The 20,502-nt window shown below is 35.3% G+C and overlaps 1 non-coding gene across 1 annotated transcript; it reads right to left on the bottom strand.

Annotated features, from left to right (window-relative positions):
- Positions 1–17,359: 17,359 nt before the first annotated feature.
- TRNAG-UCC (transfer RNA glycine (anticodon UCC)) lies at positions 17,360–17,431 on the bottom strand. The gene has a single exon. It is a non-coding gene; the product is annotated as a tRNA-Gly (tRNA).
- Between the last annotated feature and the right edge of the window lie 3,071 nt (positions 17,432–20,502).

Here is a 20,502-nt window from a genome sequence, read left to right on the forward strand (position 1 = left end):
TCAGGGTCCCTTTTTCTCTTCATGTTGGCCTTGGAGAGGGTAGTCATAGTTTTTGGAGGTGCAAGGCTAGAACTTTTCATAGGTTTCTCTTCTAAGAGGAGTGAGAGGAGATGAGACTATCAACGTCTTCCAACTGTAATTGACCCAGCAGATTCTTAGAAGGCTTTGATGACGATTTCTGTGCACCTGCCCGAAAAAAGATAAGTTCCTTATAATCTATTGATTTTCCTTATTTTTACTAAATTTATGATTAAGGAATGAATTCTAACTTACTGGACATGGTTTCTGAAGAGCTTGCAGTCTTCTCAGGTGAATCACCCAATTCTTCACCAACAATCTTGAAGGTCCGGTCAAAAGGATCCAAAGACAGAAACGCCTTTGCCTTCTCAATACCGTCTGGATCGGCGGCAAGATCTGAAAAGTTGGACACTGCACAAAGAGCAACAAGATTATAATTAGTCAATCGGTAATAGAAGGATCACATATCCTCTGGATCCGCTATCCTACCCTTGAGGATCCAGTGGGTTGGCAAGAAATTCCCCTTTGGGATAGAGTCTCTCAGGACAAAGAAGAACTAATTCTTCCAACTCTAGTCGTTGTGTGTGGTTTTGCTGATTGGAAGGGGCTGGAAAGGTGACGGTCACATCTTATTCTAATCGACGGTTGCGATGCAGATTTCTTGGGATAAACATGACAGCTGTCATCCATTCACACCTATCATGTTTGGGGGCAATTGTTGGGACCAGGATTCTTGATCCTTAAGGATCAGCTATTTTTGGCAACTGCTTCTGGGACTAAGGATTCTCGGTGGATCAAGGATCCTTAGCAGTCGACTTCAGTTATATTCTAATCTATTTTTTGCAGATAAAACACGTGCTTATCAGAAAGCCTACTTTTACGGAGAGCATATTTTACCAGGTCTTCCTTGCTGTCCACACTCTGAGATGGCCATGAAGAATTAGTAAACAAAACGTGGCCAAGATAATAGCTAAATTAGTTAGTAGCCGTTGTAACCTTGTTTATTTATACTGAGTCATAGCTGATCATAACACACAACACATATCACATCTAGAACTCTCAGCAAGAACACTTTTTGTAATCACGATCAGCTTTGATTTCATCTCTTGTAATCTTTTTCAGCTTAATATAATCGGTAGTGATAGTTTTCACTACCCGAGGTTTTTATGCCGGCGAGATACTAGTTACCAAGGGCTTTTCTTCGTACAAATCTTGTTGTCCAACTTTTACAATTACTATTTTGATTATTGTGTTCATACAAGCACCAATCCTCACATACGAATTTGGTTACGTGATCCTTAGACCAATTTTTGACCAAAACACTAACCATTTTAACGGCTCTTATGCAGTGAATGCAGAAAACCTAGCAAAGTATTTAGAAATAGTTAAGAAGTTAACTATGTGTTTCAAAACATTTGATATAATACAGGTACCAAGGGAAGAGAACACTGAAGCAGATACCTTAGCAAATTTGGCATAAGCTCTCAAGATACCAGATGATATAAAGATACCCATCGTTCATATCTTGACTCCAGCAACAAAGGAGAAATATGAAATCATGGAGACTTCACGAACTGAAAACTATCCGGTATCCTGGACCCATCCCATAATACGGTATCTCCAGGATAACGAGATCCCAGAAGGAGAGAATCCCAGAGCATTCCGAATGAAGGTAACCCAGTATATTATCCTAAATAATGTGTTATATAGAAAATCACTTGCAGGTCTATACTTGAGATTCTTGGAGAATCAAGAAACACAAGAAGTTCTCAAGGATATACATGAAGGTGATTGTGGAAAACACACTGGGGGCAGGGCCTTAGTATCCAAGATATTAAGAACATGTTACTTCTGGCGAACAATGAAGAAAGATGCAATGGATTTCTCCAAGAAGTGTGATGCTTGCCAAAGACATAGAAACATATTGCATCAACCAGTTGAACCATTATATCCTATCATATCCCCATGGCCATTTATGAAATGGGGAATGGATATTGTGGGAAAGCTGCCCAAGGCTCCTGGTGGAAAGGTCTTTATGCTGGCCATGACAGATTACTTCTCCAAGTGGATCGAAGCAGAGGCATTTGTTCAAGTTAAAGAAAAGGACGTGATCTCATTCATCAAACGCAATATCCTGACAAGATTTGGTATCCCGGCAGAGATTGTTTGTGAAAAATGGATCACAGTTCAACGGTAGTAGAACAACCAACTTTTGTGAAAGCTGGGGAATCAAGATGGTGAATTCAACTCCAGTACATCCTCAAGCTAATGGTCAAGCCGAATCTAGTAACAAGATCATCATCAACAATCTGAAGAAGAAATTGGGATCCAAGAAAAGAAAATAGGCTAAAGAACTACCATTTGTTCTTTGGACTGATAGAACCACTTCAAAAAAATGTAACGGGAAAAACACGTTTCTCCTTGGTGTTTGGGACCGAAGCTGTTATCCCTACAGAGATGGTGATCCCCACAACAAGAACCAGCATACAAGATACTGAGTCCAACAACCAAGGCCTTGCTGAAGACTTGGATACCATTGACGAACTCAGAGACCTTGCCAAGATCAGAATGGCAGCATACCAACAAAGAATAGCCAAGTCCCACAACAAGATATCAGAATTCGAAGATTCCAAGTAGGAGACATGGTGCTAAGAAAAGCATTTCAGAATACCACTAACCCGGCAGATGGAAAGCTAGCTCCTAAATGGGAAGGCCCTTACTTGGTTGAAGCCGAAGCCGGAAAAGGGGCCTACAGGTTAATCACTATGGAAGGTATTCCTATACCAAGAGCCTGGAATGCCATTCACCTTAAGGCATATTTTTGTTAGTATCCTTAACTGGTATGTTCGTATCCTCAGGATAAATGTATGTTCCCTAATTTATTTTTACATTTTTTGAACCTTATTATCTCTAAATCAAGTTTACTGACTTAAGCATCGGAGGGGTGTTAGCCAAGCTAACACCCACCCCTCATCAAGAGCTTAGTGTTTTGTAGTTAACCAAAGGATATGTTATCTCGACAACAGTCAGAGGCTGATCACCTCCCACACGAATATGATATCCCTGATATCCCCCAAGGTTTAAAGGTCTTCACCTTTCCAACGAACGCCAGGGGCGAACGAATATGATATCCCGGATATCTCAAAAGGTTTAAAGGTCTTCACCTTTCTAACGACGCCTGGAGCGCACGATGATTCGGATATAGTTCGAGGCAGGCTGACCAGACCAGCTGATAATCCGTCTGTTGTTGGCTATATACCGGATCCTTAAGATAAGTGGCAGTCGTGTCACACATATGGTTTATAACATGAAGGTTTATAACACGTTCGTGTTATCTAAAGTTTTGGCATAATCATGCCCATGCGTTTAGGACCTTCCCCAGTTTTGTCTCAAGTTTAGACATTTTCATGTCTCTAAAAGGCCTAGTCGCCAGTAAAAAGGCTTTATCGCCAGTTAATGTGCTTTGTCGCAAGAATTATCTAACTTTGTTTCGACAGATCGCTAAATCTAAGAAGGTTACTAAGTTGTTTTTAAATTAGCAAAATCCCAGAAGCTTGATACTTAGAAAGATCAACGGTTGGGGACATCACATGTAAGCCTATTAGATTTATGAATGATCTCCACGAAGGTACTCTTTACACTTAGTTTTATCACTCGATTCATACTTCAAAGTATAATCTTTTGGTTTGATTGTGAGAAACCACGCAAGACATAAGGACATGTTATCCTGAAGTCATTTCATATCAATTCCTAATAAGTCTTTTAAATTGTGTTTTCTAAAAACATAAGATTATTTTATGTTCAGGATATATGGTCCTCAGAACATTTCAATACAAGATCTTAACAAATTCCTTTCTGAAATTATAATTCTCAAAATATTCGAGAAGCATGTTTTTAGGATACGTTATCCTCGAAGTAACTTATTTCAGAAAACTAAAACGATACTCCAACTAAAATTTACAAGTTATCACTACTTGAAGCCAAAAGATTATGTTATTACTAATCATAAGTGCAGGAAATTAGAAAGGCAACACCCAGGTTTCGTCTTGAAAAGCCAAGATCCCTACATCTGAATATTGCCAAATGTTCAAAAGTCAAGATAACATGGACTTTGTCTTGGAAAGTCAAGATCCCTCCACCCAAGTATCCTAATATCCTAAGCATAATATTGTTCAAAAGCAGAAAAGTAAATTGTTTGACAACCATTAAAACCCAACATCATAGACCAATAGACACAAACATATAAAAAATTGGGCTCAAGCCTTTCCTTTACTGCTATCATCGCCCATTTGCACCTCGCCACCGACCACCTTCCCTGCATCCTTAATCGCCACCTCCACAGCCTCCTCCGCAGCCTTCTCCGCTCCACTAGGACCAGCATCCTCCACATTCTCACCATTAAGCTCGGCCAACACTCTCTCCCAAGCAGCCACATCCTAGAAAGGGGTCTCCAACCCTGCATCCTTAGCCTCCTTAGCCATCCTAAGCCGGACTAAAAGATGGAGAGAGCAGCCGACTTCTTCGCTCCATCAGTGACCTCCTGGATCTGCATAAGACGATCTGCCTCTTGGTGAATTAGCTCCTTCTTGGCCAGCGAAAGTTCTTGCTTCAAGTCGTCGATCTCTTTTGTCTTCTTGTCAAGAAGGCTGGTTTTGGCATTCGCGATCTTCAACATCTCAGCAATTCGAGTGTTGGCCTCAAGGAGCTCATGATGGAGATCATTGAATTTGGAAGATAACAATCCTAGCCCCTGAAACCAAAATAACGTCAGCATACATTATCTACAGGATATAGGGGTAAAACACAAAGACATACCTGATTGAACTCAAGATCACCTGTCGGAGAAGAGTCGAAGGTATCCTGAGTCCTCCTCTTTTTTGAAGCATTGGCACGACTACCCTCAGGCTTAGACTGAAGAACGGGAGCGGCTTCTCTTTTCTTAGTACTGCGGATAGAGACCATGCTGTCAATATCATCCAAAGCAAAGACTGAGGCAGATTTACGTACAAGTGTACAGGTTAGTATCCCTAATCCTAAAAACATTTATACTAACAATTCAATGTTCCTTACTAGACATAACGGAGCCGGCTGAAGGCGATGGCTATTGAAGGTTTGGCTGAAAATAAAACGTCCTTTCCTTCTCATCGATGAGAAAGAAAGAATCAAGTTTGGCCACGGTCTCTTTGGTGGGAGGGGCAATCTTGAAAAGCTTCAGGGCTGCAATAAATGAAACAAAACATGTCAAATGTAAGCAGGTCAGCATAAGACTTCAAAATAAGGTATCCTACTTTTAGAGACCCAGAGATTATGAAGATTATCAAAATTAGGGAGAGAGTCTCTCTTCACAAAGAAGAATTGTCTCTTCCACTGGTCATTATTCTGAGTGTTTTTCAGAACAAGCGGGGTTCGGCCAGATTTAGTTTTAAGAAGGTATCTTGAAGATCCATGACTGCGAAGATCATACACGGACGCAAGTTCAGAAAGGGTGAAATCAAGAGCATAATAAGTAATCAATCTCTCCAGAACGAGCAAGGTCCTCCAAACCATTGGCATGGTTTGGGCAAAACTAAGACCCGTTCTAGAAAAGAACTCTGTGGTAAAAGCAGGGAATGGGTACGAAAAGCCAATTTTAAACGGCAAAACGAAAAACAGATCCAAGTTTTTGAGGCGTGGTCAGAAGAAAGGGCGGCATCGAAAGGTCTAAAAACTGTTCGAGAAGGAAAGCATCCTCAAGACCGCATATTAGTGATATCGGCATCACCAAAAATGCATATCTCACTCGCTGGACTAGTAAGGAGATTTTGCGATACGAAATCTTCGACACCAGACTTATGAAGCTTCGGACTCATGATTTGAGAAGATGAAGATCGAGAGAAAAGAAAAAAGATTATATTACCTATGAAGACGATGGAATGAATTGGGAATATTTATCTCGGATAAATATAGATATTCAAGAGTCACGGATGATGAACACGTGTAGCCAAGATCGTTCACACATGCAGAAATTCAAAATTCAAAATTCAAAAATTTTATAGCTGTAAACCATATCTACAACTGTTAAAATTTGGAGACAATTGTTAGGGCTCGGATTTTCAGTATCCTCAGCAAACAGTATTCAGGCTAATCTAGGATACGGTATCCTCCGACGGCGACAGGTATCTTAATTATGTTATATAACTAACACATTGTCTGCTACTTTCCTTGTTTACCAGGTCAAAGACGGTTGCTATAATCTCCCAAAGACACGCACTTGCTGTTATTAGAACGTGGCCGCTAAGGAAACATGCTGATTAGAAGGACTAACGGCTAATTGGACTCATTCCAAAGTTTCCTAAATTATAGGCCATATAGTTAGCTTTTTTATTTGTATAATAGAGCTTTATACGGATCACCCCACACACACTCTAGCACTCGAGAACTTACTAGTACTCGCTCTCATTGTAATCACGATCCGATTAAGCTCCAACGCTTGTAACCACTTTATTATTAATAAATCGGTGGTGATATTTTTCACCACTTGGGGTTTTTTTCTTGTTATCCCAAGGATAATAGGGTTTTTCCTCGTAACAAATCTCTGTGTTCAAAGTCAATTTTACAAGCACCGTGTCCCAGTTTACTAATTTGGTTGTGAAATCACTATTGTCAGTTTTTGACCAAAACATGCACGACGTTGATTTCCACGATGCTATGAATAAGACTCAGCAGGTATCTTTTCAGTCTGTCATGATCTCCTATATCTTGAGGATAATTTATATTGAGGATTCTTTATCCTTGTAGGGCCTTGAGTTTCTTTCCTCCCGGTTTACTGCCATGAGCCTTGAACTTCACGAAGCCCACACTCGCATCTCTGAACTGATGAAGATATGGACCACAAAGACCATTCTTCTTGATAAGAAGATCAAAGCGCTGGACGACATGAAACTGGAGCTGTTAATGGCCAAGAAGGAAATGGTCCATCAGGAAGCTGAATGCTTGGTAAAGGTTTATGAGGCTATGGAGGGGGCGAAGAAGTCTGCTGCTGTTTTCGTATTTCAATCATGGCTCAGGATGGCTAAAGAAGCAAATGAAGCTGGTCTGGACACTCTCTTTTGGGATGTAGCTGGTTGGGAGAGAGTCTTGGCTGAGCTTAATGGGGAAACGGTGGAGGAAGCTGGTCCGAGCGGAGCGGAGAAGGTTGCGGAGGAGGCAGTGGATTTGGCGATCAAGGGAGCGGTAAAGGCAGTTGGTGATGCTGATCAATTAGGCAGTGATGGCGGTAAAGAAAAAGCTTGAGCCCAATTTTTAAGGTTTATGATGTTTGTTAGTTTGTGATGGGTTGTATTGGCTATTTGAACAATTTACTTTTCTGTCTTAAACAATATTATGCTTAGGATATTAGGATACATGGGTGGAGGGATCTTGACTTTTCAAGATGAAGCCCATGTTATCTTGACTTTTGAACATCTGGCAATATTCGGGTGGAGGGATCTTGGCTTTTCAAGACGAAACCCGGGTGTTACCTTTTTAATTTCCTAAACATACGGTTAGTAATAATATAATCTTTTGGCTCTAAGTATTGTGTTCAGTAACTTGTAAGATTTAGCTAGAATATTATGTGTCTTTTAATTTTCCGAAATAAGTTACATCGAAGATAATGTATCCCGAAAACCCACTTCTTGAATATTTATAGTTTCAGAAAATATATCTTTAAGGCTTTTTATTAAAATATCCTGAGGATTGTATATCCATAAAATATTCTAAAGATTATTCATTTTTAGAAAATATAATCAAAAGACTTATTAGGAATAAAATATCTTAAGGATAATATATCCTTATGTCTTGTGTGATTTATCACAATCAAACCAAAAGATCATACCTTGAAATATAAGTTGTACAATAAATCTAAGCGTAAAGAGTACCTTTGTGGAGATCATTCATAAATTTATTTAGCTTACATATGATTGCCCCAACTGTTGATCTTTTTGGAGTATCATGTTTCTGGAATTTCGCTAAGTTAAAACAAATTCGTAACATCTCTACACTTAGCGATTGTCCGATCTTCGATCTGTCAAAACAAAGTTAGATAATCCTGGCGATAAAGCCCTTTTACTGGTGATAAAGCCTTTGTGCTGGCGATAAAGCCTTTTTACTGGCAACTAGGACTTTACTTGAGAGATATGAAAATGTCTAAGCTTGAGATAATACTGGGGAAAGTCCTAAACGTACGGGCATGTAAATGCCAAAACTTGAGATAACATGAAAATGTTATAAACCGTATGTGTGACACGTCTGCCACTTATCTTAAGGATTCGTTATATAGCCAACAACAAACGGATTATCAGCTGGTCTGGTCCGCCTGTCTCGAACTATACCCGAATCATCGTGCACTCCAGGCATTCGTTAGAAAGGTGAAGACCTTTAAACCTTAGAAGATATCAGGGATATCTTATTCGTGTGTGAGGTGATCAGCCTCTGACTATTGGGAAGATAACATATCCTTGGTATAACTGCAAAACACTAAACTCTTGATGAGGGGTGGGCTAACACCCCTCCAATGCTTAAGTCAGTAAACTTGATTTACAGATAATAAAGTTCAAATATAAAAATATATGAGGGAACATACCTTTATCCTGAGGATACCAACATACCAGTCGAGGATACTAACAAAAATATGCTTTAAGGTGGATAGCGTTCCAGGCTCTTGGTATGGGGACTCCTTCCATAGTGATTAATCTGTAGGCCCCCTTGCCTGATTCTGAATCGATTAAGTAAGGGCCTTCCCACTTTGGAGCTAGTTTTCCATCTGCTGGGTTAATAGTATTCTGGAATGCCTTTCTTAATACCATATCTCCTACTTGGAACCTTCGAACCCTGATATTCGTGTTGTAGGACTTGGCTTTTCTTTGCTGGTATGCTGCCATTCTGATCCTGGCGAGATCCCTGAGTTCATCGTGGTATCCAGGTCTTCGGTAAGACTTTGGTTGTTGGACTCAGTATCCTGTGTGTTACACGGGTTGAATAACAAAAAATGTAATTAATAAATTACTGGGCCCCTTCGCATGACCTAGAAAGAAAAAGATTTCCGTGCTACTATAAGGCCTCAAAACTCCTCCCGTATTACTAAAGTGACTTATCACACATTAAATAATTCAAATGTCAGGATTTATATTATCATCAAAATAACATAAATGGAAGTTGAAAGTTGAAACATGGGATGAAAAAACATGATCCTTTTATTTCTTCCAACCAATTGAATGCGAATTAGATCCACGTAGCTGGCAATTAAGAAAATTAGAGCTTGATGAAAAGAGATTCGTCAATTTCAAATTTGAATAAAAGGAAACCATAGTCAAATGGAGTGAATTTATAAAAGAATGCATTAATAGTTAGTGGCACTTAGAAGGTGACAAGTGTCCCCATAGTACCTTTTTATTATAATAGATAGATAGATTAAAAATCTTTTCTGTTATAAATGAAGTCATGTCAAAACCTAACAAACCTTGTAGCACGAGCTCAACTGCTAGTAATAATAATATTGTATGTTCATTGAATTCAATATTAAAAGATTGAATATAGATCTCAATCTAACCCAAAAATTAAATAAGTTATAATATGAATTATCCTAAGAGATTCAATAGAAAACGATCAATAATGTAAGTCAAAATTGTATTGATTACAATATGGATTACTTTAAGAGATTAAAGATCAGAGAAAGAAATTATTTACACATACCTTGATTCAACTCCAAAAGCAATTTGCACCAAGAACATATTGTAAAAACAACCTATTAGCCCTTATAGAGAGAAGAAATGTGATAATGTTTTTGTTGTGTATTTCTTTGCAAATAGAAGACATATATATACGTTAATATTAGTCCATGGTAATTAATAGAGTCAATATAATTAATAGAGAAAAGCAAAATAAGAGGGAATTTGATAACCAAAATACATGCTATTCATAATAAAATCTATAATTTAATTTCTTTTCTTATTTTCTTTGTTATTTTTAAATACTGAACATAGCCTTACGACGCACCTATTTTTATCTACATTTTCATATAAATTCTAGAGTAAACTACAAATTGTGTCATTTATATAGCAACTTGTGTTCTTTAACTTCACTATTAACATTAATTGCATACCCTTTTTCTATTGCTATATGCAGATTCTTTGTCCTCTACTCTAATCCTATCCAAAAAACTCACTTAAGCCCTATCATATGCCCCTCACGTGAGAGGCATTTTTGTCTTTTCAGCTCTACTTTTGCAAATCAGGTTCATCTCTCGCATTTAAACATCAGCGATGTATCTAAACCTTATTCCCCAAAATCAAAACCTAAAACCTGTTCCTGAAAATCCTCTTCCCCGAAACCAATCTATTTGAAGCCGATCGAAGATGACTTTTTGCAGATGTGGGAGAGAAGGTGTTAACAACTTCGTGCAAAAGTAGGGCTGAAAAGACTAAAATGCCCCTCACATGAGGGGCATATGGCAGGGCTTAATTGAGTTTTTGGAATGAGACTAAAGTAAAGGACAGAGAATGTGCAAATAGTAATAGAAATAGGGCATGCAGCGTTAATAGTGAAGTTAAAGGACAAAAGTTGCTATTATATATAAAGATAATGGACACAATTTGTAAATTACTCTAAATTCTATTCAAGATCAACTCACCCCAATGTGTGACTTACGTGACTAGTTTTGTTTAAAGATTCAAAGTGACACATCACCAAGGCCGACTCACACTATCAACAACCCGATCACCCGCTCGAGGCTCGCAATTTTAAGGGGCCAATTTTATACACACACACAAACACACACACACACACATATATATATATATATATATATATTATTTTTTTAAAAAAACATAACCAAAAAATCTAATTGGGCTTGTATTAAAAAAAACTAACTAGGCTTTTACCAAAATAAATAGGTCTATTTTTATTAAAAAAAAACTAGACTACAGCCCATGTATTACACATGGTTGAATTAAAAAAAAAGTAAGTAAACTATACCAATACTCTACTCAAATTAAAGAGAATAAGAAATAATTAAAAACACTATAGCAATACCTTACTCAAATTACCGAGAATAAAATACTCGTTTTTATGGTGTAATTGTTTTAAAAAAAGTATTAACATATGAAAGAAAAAGTTATGACCGTTTATAAATCGAGGAGGGAAGTTAACTTAAAAGATAATTAAATCCATTACATGGGGCATAACCTAGTTTTATTTATGTATATGTATCCTACATTGTATAATAACTATATTTATTAAATAGAGTAAAATACAAATTCAATGCATGTGGTTTGTTAAAAGTAACAAGTTCAGTGCAAAATGAAAGTAATTACATGTTCAGTCCAATAGCTTACATAAATGTTCGGATTCATTCGGTCCAAATTTGGACTGAACCTATTACAAATTTTGTGTTTAAGGTAACAAGTTCAGTCCAAAATTTGACTGAATCTGGACGTTTATGAAAAGTATTAGACTGAACATGTAATTATTACTTTCATTTTAAACTGAACTTGTTACTTTTTAACAAACCACATGGATTGAATTTGTAATTATAGATTGAATGCCATTTTCTCATCGCAAAATAAAAGATTTAGGGTTTCAGATCTCCATCTTGACGATCCATCAAAACTCACCTCCATCGCCTCTCTTCCGTCGTCGCTTAGGGATTTCACGGTGAAAACGAAAGCTTCTATGTTTCAGGTAACCTCCGTGTTCGGTTTTATCACCATTTGAATATTGAAGCTTCCATAACTAATCGATCTATTGAAATTGATAAACCCTGAATCTCAAGCATTATTACTTTTTACTTTCCAGGGTTCGATTTGTAAAACTATACATACATTTTGTTCTGTTCTTCTTCTGCCGTTACTTACTTAGGGTTATGGTAACAGGTAGGTAGGTGTAATTACTTACCGGTTAAATGGTTTTAACCTTCTCCACCACACTTTACGGTTAACGGATTCCATCGCTTTTCATTCATTCAGCCAGCCGCTGTGATATATTCCAATTGCACGCTTCATCATCGTCAGATCTCATAACAAAATCATCGAATCTCTGATCTCGCAAACTTAAAGGTACGTACACTCTGTTAATCATATTGCCATTACTTTCTAGGGTTACAATTGCATTACTTTCGGTTGGTCAGTTTTAAACTGGTTTATATTTTACTCTATTTATCACCACATGAATATTGAAGCTTCCATAACTAATCAATCTTTCATTCCCGTCACCATATCTTTGCAGGTGAGTACTAATCGATCCATTGAAATTGATAAACCCTGAATCGATACAAGGCGGCGTTCAAAGATGGTAACGGTTTTTGGTTTTGTTTGCTGCTCAGTTTCCCTTTTGAGAATTCTGATTACAATTTCAAATTTTTATGCTATTTTGGGAGTTTTCTTGGTTGAGTTTTGGTATGTGGATGTTGATTTTCACTTTAGATGATTGAATTGGTGCATAATTGGTTAAGTTATTTAATCTCGATTGCTTTCATGGTATTCTGTAATGTGTAAACTTGCACCAGAATATTCTCAAGATTTGGGGTTTTTAATTAAATTTGCTTTAGATTTGATCAATTTAGCATTGATATTGAACAATAAAAGCCGGTGCTTCCTTGGCCATGTGAAACATGAGTGATCCGCTTTTAGTTAGATTCACATTTGAAACCACCATTGCCTTTAATTTATCTTAGACCAAGTTTGATCGATTTTAGAGGGGAAGTCGCACTACTTTGCCGGCGAGGTCCTAGTGTCAAACGAAGACCATTATTGCCTTTGACTTAGGTTTTGATTGGAAATTTTGAGCTTATATATTTTTGATTTTGATTGTGTTTTTGATGATTTGTTGATTAAACGAAGAGATATTTTACGTATGTATATTTTACGATATGAATTGTGTTTGGTTGAAAGATATTTGGTATGGCAGATAATAGTTCATGGAATCCTTTTGGTTGTAATGTTGAAGGTACACATACACATTGTTTTCAGCTTTGATATCAATTTTTATTGCATTATATGTCTAAATTTGATGCGGTATTTGTGTTTATGCTTTATAAGCTTTAATCATTGAATTTTGTTGGATTTTGAAGGTGTAAGAGGTTTGAGAATTCAAACTGATGGGAAAAAAGGACGAGATTGGTTCAATGGTGTATCTGAATCATGTTGGAGAACCTGATGGTATATTTTATTTGAGGACTAGAATATGTGGATGCATTGATAGTTATAAGTTCAATCATCCAGCCTACGGTGGCCATGTAATTTTCAAAAATAATTTACAATTACAAGTTTTATGTTGTTTATGCCTAATAGTCTATTTTTTTAACGTGCACTTTTTGTTCAATTTTGTTTATAATTTTATAGGATAATCAATTTGGGGTAGCCTTTTAGAAATAGTTGGTGAATCGAATGTGTTGTAAGTTGCTTTTGTTACTCTTATGTTTATTATTGTAGAAATCCCCATTAGGAGGGGACTTGAGGCTGAAACCTAGGACATCAGCTTGTGATGATTAACACATTATAATTAGGATATATTAAATCTCATATACATTACTGATATGGGACATTGCTTCATCTGACAAAGAAAGACCTAATCAGGTTTAAAACATTTTAGTAAATAGTTTTAGAACAACTTATTGATGTTAAGAGGCCATTTCATGTCATTAACTTTAGCGATATCTTTGAATCACAATAGTGTTTACAACAAATATAATGTGTTTGCTCCATACCGGAAATGCCTATTTGGTTTGACCAACTATTTCTATATATACATATGTTATTAATATTAAATAAATCTTAAGACGTTTAGTTAAATTGGATATTTAAAAAAAATAGTGTTGTTTTAACCTTGCAGTATCACCTCTAGCAGTTTCAAGACCAAGGGCAACTGATTATCCTGATCACGACCAACAACCAAAGCCACCGTGCTACACAGTTCCTAATTTGTAACCACCTTGAGAAAGGTATTTACATTATCGCATTACCCTAGATAAGCGTGTTCATCATATGTTAATTCCATTAATCTTTACTTGGATTTGTTTTTTTAATAACCAACCAAGTTTTGTGATTACGATTCAAATATCAATAGCTGATTTTATAACGTTGGGCTTTTTTATTGCATTATGTTGTTGAAGTAAACTTTTGATCAAAGCTTTTTTAATGCATTATAGTTTTTAGGTAACTAAATCTAGTGAGTGAATAGGACGTTAATCGTTTTAGCATGCCGCAACGGGCACGGGGCTAATCCTAGTTTACTTTATTCAATATTTACAGATTACAGATATTTGATATATTTCTATATGTTATTTTGGCTTTAATGCTATCCATCGATATCATCGGTGAATAAACATGATACACTGATACCTATTTAGAAAAGTTAAAAACTATTAGCATGCATTCAATATTAATTATCTATATATTAAATACCAACTTTGTTATGCATTATAGGTTGTAACTTATGCATTGTTGATGGTTTAAGTTATGCATTGTTGATAGTTTATATTTCTTTCCACGTAAGCTTGTAAACGAACCGAACAGTTCAAAAACTGTTCCTGAATTGTTTGGCGGGAAGTTCGCTTATTTAATAAACGAATGAACACAAATAAAAAATTACGTTCGTGAACTGTTCGTTTATTTATATGTGTTCGTTTAATTATCTAATTTTAATTCCCTTTAAAATAATTAAATAAATATTACTAAGTTACTGCTTAATTAAATGGATTTGTGTTCATTTATGTTTGTTCGTTTTTGTTCGTTTGTTTGTGTTCATTTACATCATGAACTATTCGTTAACTTCTTAATGAACGAACACGAACACGCTCAATTCCTTAATGAACGAATAAGAACATGAAATTTGTGTTCGTTTATGTGTTTGCATTCGTGTTCGATTAAAGTTAAATGAACGAACATGAATATACCTATGTTTGTGTTCGTTCGGTTCTTTTACAGGCTTATTTCCAAATGTTCATCAGTCAAGTAATACGTGTGATCTTCTCATCACCCAAGAAACAATTAAGAGAAAGACAATTCCGATGGTTTCAACAGTTTGGTCTGATGGTGCAAGTTTTGGAGAAGAAGGACAAACACTAGGCTTCTGGGGAACCCGCTTCTCCGGCAAGGTTCTGACGAGACGAATTCATATCTTCAGAGTTGGGGGATTTATTCGGTTTGCGAAATTGACTGATCATTTTGTTGTGCTAATATAAAGTTTGAGCAATTTTGCTTTTAATTTCTTTTGTGAGTTAATGAGATCTCTTGGCATGATGACTCAAGTTTGACCAATTTTGCTTTCCCATAAGCATATTTTGTTTTTATTGGAAGTTTGGGAAAGAGTATTACATTTTTAACCTTAGGCTTTGGCTAATTGCACCATCTCTACTACATTAATTATTATCCACCAACATATCATTTATTACCCCTTAATCAATTAATCTCATTAATTACTAACCTAATCATTTTTTATTATTATTTATTATATATCTAATTTATTATTACTTAAAACATTCTTAAAATTAAAAAAATAAACACACATAATTAATAAAACCCAATACATATTATTAAAGGTATATTATCAATATCAATTAATTATATATACACAACAAAGTAATACAGTGAACTTAGGGTGAAAATAACCCCATAGGAAGTGAAGTAGAACTTGAAACCGTAAGCTTCCAAGCAGTGGGAAGAGCCCGGGGATCTGATCGGGTAACTCCAGGTACAGTAGTAAAAGCAAGTCATATATATATATTTTTTTTTTGTAATTTTTACCTTCAACTAGTACGTTTAAAAAACCATAACGCTAAATAATTAGAATGTGAAAGCATATATTGTCTATAAATATTTTTGTTATATCGTTTAATATAAAAAATATTATTTTTTAAATGTGAAACTATAGATATTTTATCTATAAATAATCTATGACTATTATTGTTATAACCTTCGATATAAAAAAACAAAAATCAACATTGCAATGCTAATGGTACAAACGGATAATTATATTACCGATTACCATCCATTAGAAACTAATTATATATGTGCGGAAAAAAATTTTAGAAAACGAAAGTATTTCCGGTTAATATTCATTAGAAAACTGTAATTATATAAATATATTTTATAATGAAAATAAAAGAGTGAATACTATATACATTTAAAAATAATAAAAGAAAGGAAAAAAAATTGAAATACATTTAAGATTTCAAAAAATTGAATTCACTGGATCACGATGGTGCAAGAATCAAGATAGTCAAACTTAATTGGATGATAGTGTCAAAAACAGTCATAAATAGTAGAACCCTTTAGGCTTACCGTAGTGGAGAGTGACCACGCCGTGAAGAGGCGTGATCACGCCGAGCACACCGCGCCGGGTGCATGTGATGAGTGGCATGATGAAGGGGCGTGGTCGTGATCACGGCTACAACGGCACAATTTCAAATGTTTTTGACTGTTAGATGCCATTTTGTATAAAAAAATAAAATTTAACTCACACAATCCTTTCACCTCAATCCTCAACTACATACTCAACACAAAAAATTGTTCGGTTACAAAGAAGAGGCTCAACGGTCTCGTGATATGAGAATGTATTTCACGAGAACCGACCATTTACAAGGGGAAATGCTCGAGCAAGCATTACAAGAGAAGGAGCGCATTAAAAAAGATGGAATTTGTAGTTTTTTTAAGTATTTTATTTGTTTTATGTGTTTGGTTTTTTAGTATTGTATTTTTCTCATGTATTGTATTTTTTTTTTTCAAGTGTTGTATTTTCTTTAAATAAATAGTCTACTTCTTTATTAAAAAAAATAATGTTTTATTTACAAAAAAATAGTAAAAAAAAACAATAATTGAGTAATAAATGAATATTGTAGGTGATGTGCAGTACCACTACAGCCCCAATGTGATATGCAGGTGATGAGTGATGTGACGCAGACGTGGCGCAAAGGGTGGCAGAATTTCCGGGTGATACGGTGTGACGACTACGGATAGCCTTATAACATGTTGATATTTGTTTTTAGTAATTAAAGACCCCAATTAGTGAGGCTGCAAAGTTATTTCCTTTCTGTGTTTGTTAAAAATCAGTTGGTGAGATGTAAAATTAACTCCCTTTATTTGCATTATTTATTGACCATGCAAAACTAAGTTTTCACAATTTGATTATGTTGCTCTCTTGGCAAAGTTGTTTGATGTTCCTGATTTTGTTGAATGTAATTTGGTGTTCAACTGATGTCACACTCCTTTGTTGGATAGTTTAGTTATACTTAAGGTTTGAATTTGACTTGTTAAAAAATACAATAAAGTTGATGTAACCAAAGCTACACAAATCATGCTCTTGATTGTAACATCCATTTCAAAAACCATGTGTTTGCCAGGAGTTGAACCCGGGTCTATTGCTTGGAAGGCAATTATCCTAACCGTTGGACTACAAACGCTTTTGTTGACACTTCATTCGTCGTAACTCTTTTCTTGCAAAGCAATCGTCGTTCAGTTAACATTATCATAATCTTGATTCTGATTTAAACATGGGTTAGACTGATTGGTAAATATTTTGGAATTTTGTAAGATTATATTATAAAAGTAACATGGAAATACAATGTGTGAACCGAAGCATGTGCATACAAATTTATGATGAAAATACGATCGTATCTCTCAGTTGTAGAGTTTGACCGAAACAAGTTTATCATGCCTTCTAGTTTTATAATGGCAAGATTCCTTGTATTCAATGTTTTAAAAACCTGAAAATATCGGCCGGTATTACCGGTAATACTGGATTTTAAGGCCTGGCCGGTAGGATTCAGTCCGGTAAATAGGGGGAACGGCACAAGAATTAAACCGTCGGTAAATTGCGAAATACCGGTTTGAACCACCATACCGGTAACGGGCCAAATAAAATTTGTGGGTTTCTATTTTATATCGACCTAAAAGTGTTGCTTACAGACTACCTACCTATGTATATACTATTGATAATGAATTTATCTTCTAAGTAATTGTAAAGTAGATGCTTTCAACACTTAAATGACATAATATTTTTGAGTTAAAGTTTTATTTTTTTCTTTTGGATCATGTATTTTAAAACCATTGTTGAATTTTTTTTTTATTATGGAATCATGAACTTTTGAATAATGTTTTGAGTTAAAGTTGTATTTTTATAGAGTTATAGGGTTAGGTAGTCAATCCGGTTGAACCGTCCGGTACAACCCAGTTTAACCGGTTAAACCATTTTTAAGCATAAGCCGGTATGTTTAAAATACCAGCTTTTAAAACATTGGTTATAGGGTTAGGTAGTCAGTCCGGTTGAACCGCCTGGTACAACCCGGTTTAACCGGTTAAAACCATTTTTAAGCATAAGCCGGTATGTTTAAAATACCTATTTTTAAAACATTGATTATAGGGTTAGGTAGTCAATCTGGTTGAACCGCCTGGTATAACCCGTTTTAACCATTTTTAAGCATAAACCGGTATGTTTAAAATACCGGTTTTTAAAACATTGGATTTAATCCGTGATTTTCGAATATGACTTACCAAAATGACGATCTATCAAGATCTAAACTCGGTTTTTTAATCGGGTGAACTCTCTCTCTAGAAGTGGTGAAGAAGAAGGAGGTGGAAAATGGATTAGGGTTTCATCCTAATCTATTTATAGTGTAGGCTTTGGACTTCGTTTAGGCTTGGGTTTGGGCTCTACTCTAAGGGCCTAAGTTTGGGCTTGACTCCATACCCTTTTGACTTAAAATATGTTATAAAATTTCCCAACAATATAAAAATCAATTCAAATAAACATTTTACAATTAAATAAATGGAAATAAATTTTAATAAAATATTTTTAAATAAAACGAACATTTTTAGAACGCTTGGCGTTTAAAAATAACTAGTGGGTGCCCAGCGCGTTGCGCCGAGTCTAGTAGTCTAAATGTATGTATAAATTACAAGTTTACAGATGTATGCAAACAAATCTAAAATTTGCTCGAATCTAGCTATACAATCTGTAGGCACTAATTGTTTCTGCAAATTCCTACATACAATAGAATAAAACTCAACACATAATAATCAAATCGTTCTAACTTAAATCCATCAAATAAAATTGCAACCCCCAAATCCAAATAAACATTATGACTTACTATCAATCGATCCTGCAGTAGTTAAAAACATAGATAATTTAGCATCAAAATTATATAAACAAAATGAAAGATAATTTGTTACAATAATAGTTGTGGGTTTGACATTTCATGCTATTATCTTTTTAAGACAGAGTATGCCATGTAAATCTGCCTAACCACACCTGTAGTTGCGCCACCAAGTGATTGCTAATGTCAAAACCTAATAAAACCTTCAGTTAGCAAAAATAGTCGAATGATTAATAAGATGATGTATACATACTGAGCATAGAGTACGATGATGAATAAAAATCGGTTCGAAATCCATAATCACTAATAGCAATATCAAACTAAAACATTGGCGATTGTTTATAATTCATGCTTTTAGAACACAAGTACACAACCATACACACAACCAACCTAAGGAAACAAACAAATAAAATCTATAGAAAACATAAACTAATAATTAAGACACAATAGCAGCACACATTTAATACAAAGTAAGCATGCTTAATAAAAAACAAAAAGAAAAAAAGAAACAAAACAAAATTAAAAAAAATACACCCTACATGCGAACATACATAAGAACCGCCTTTCTTACATCCTATGCCCATCTTAATCCTAAACACACATGAATACAACCTTGCATATGTGCTATACACACAAAACAGTTTACAACTTACAATCCACTTGAAAGCTACATGAAAAACTTACAATAGAACTATATACAGAATCCACTTAACAAACTTGATTTAAACCTACTTAAAGCTGCTGAAAGCATCAAAATACATGTCAATAAGGCTATGTTGCATAAGCAAAAAAGGTAAAAACATGTTAGGTACAAAAACATAAGTTTGACCCATTTAAAATCATTTGTCATAAAAAAGTTTCCAAATTTGGCCCGTTTAAAAATGTGACCAACAATCTCAAAGAATGCCTTTAATGTTTGAACGACATAACTGTATTGGAAATCATTGCATGCACAAAACTTCAAACACCATGGTTAAGTGACTTATTTAACATGAATTCTCATATATATTCAACCATGGGGTCGACTCAATATCTACCAACGTACCCAACTATAAAAGTATATGTACTAATGTAGTCAATGTCATCCATTGGCTCACTTGTTGTCGCTTCAAAACAAAAGGTACTTGTTGCAATGAGAAAACACAAATGTTTCCATAGTGCCATCACGGTTCGAACTAAAATTGCAATTTTTTGTCACCGTGGCCTCCTATTATTATACTATATGTAACTGCGAATTGAAATTGCTAACAAAGAAACACAAATCGGTTTCTAATGCAAAATCTCCAAAATATAAAACCTTAAAGATTGAAAGAGAGAAATAACGAACAACTACACTAATATAAGGAGGTTTGTAATCCTCACTAATTAAGTTACCGGGT

Source organism: Bidens hawaiensis, unplaced genomic scaffold (genome assembly GCF_021521415.1).
Source record: "Bidens hawaiensis isolate Kalapana, Puna unplaced genomic scaffold, B.hawaiensis_p1.1 tig00012786_1, whole genome shotgun sequence".
Taxonomy (NCBI): domain Eukaryota; kingdom Viridiplantae; phylum Streptophyta; class Magnoliopsida; order Asterales; family Asteraceae; genus Bidens; species Bidens hawaiensis.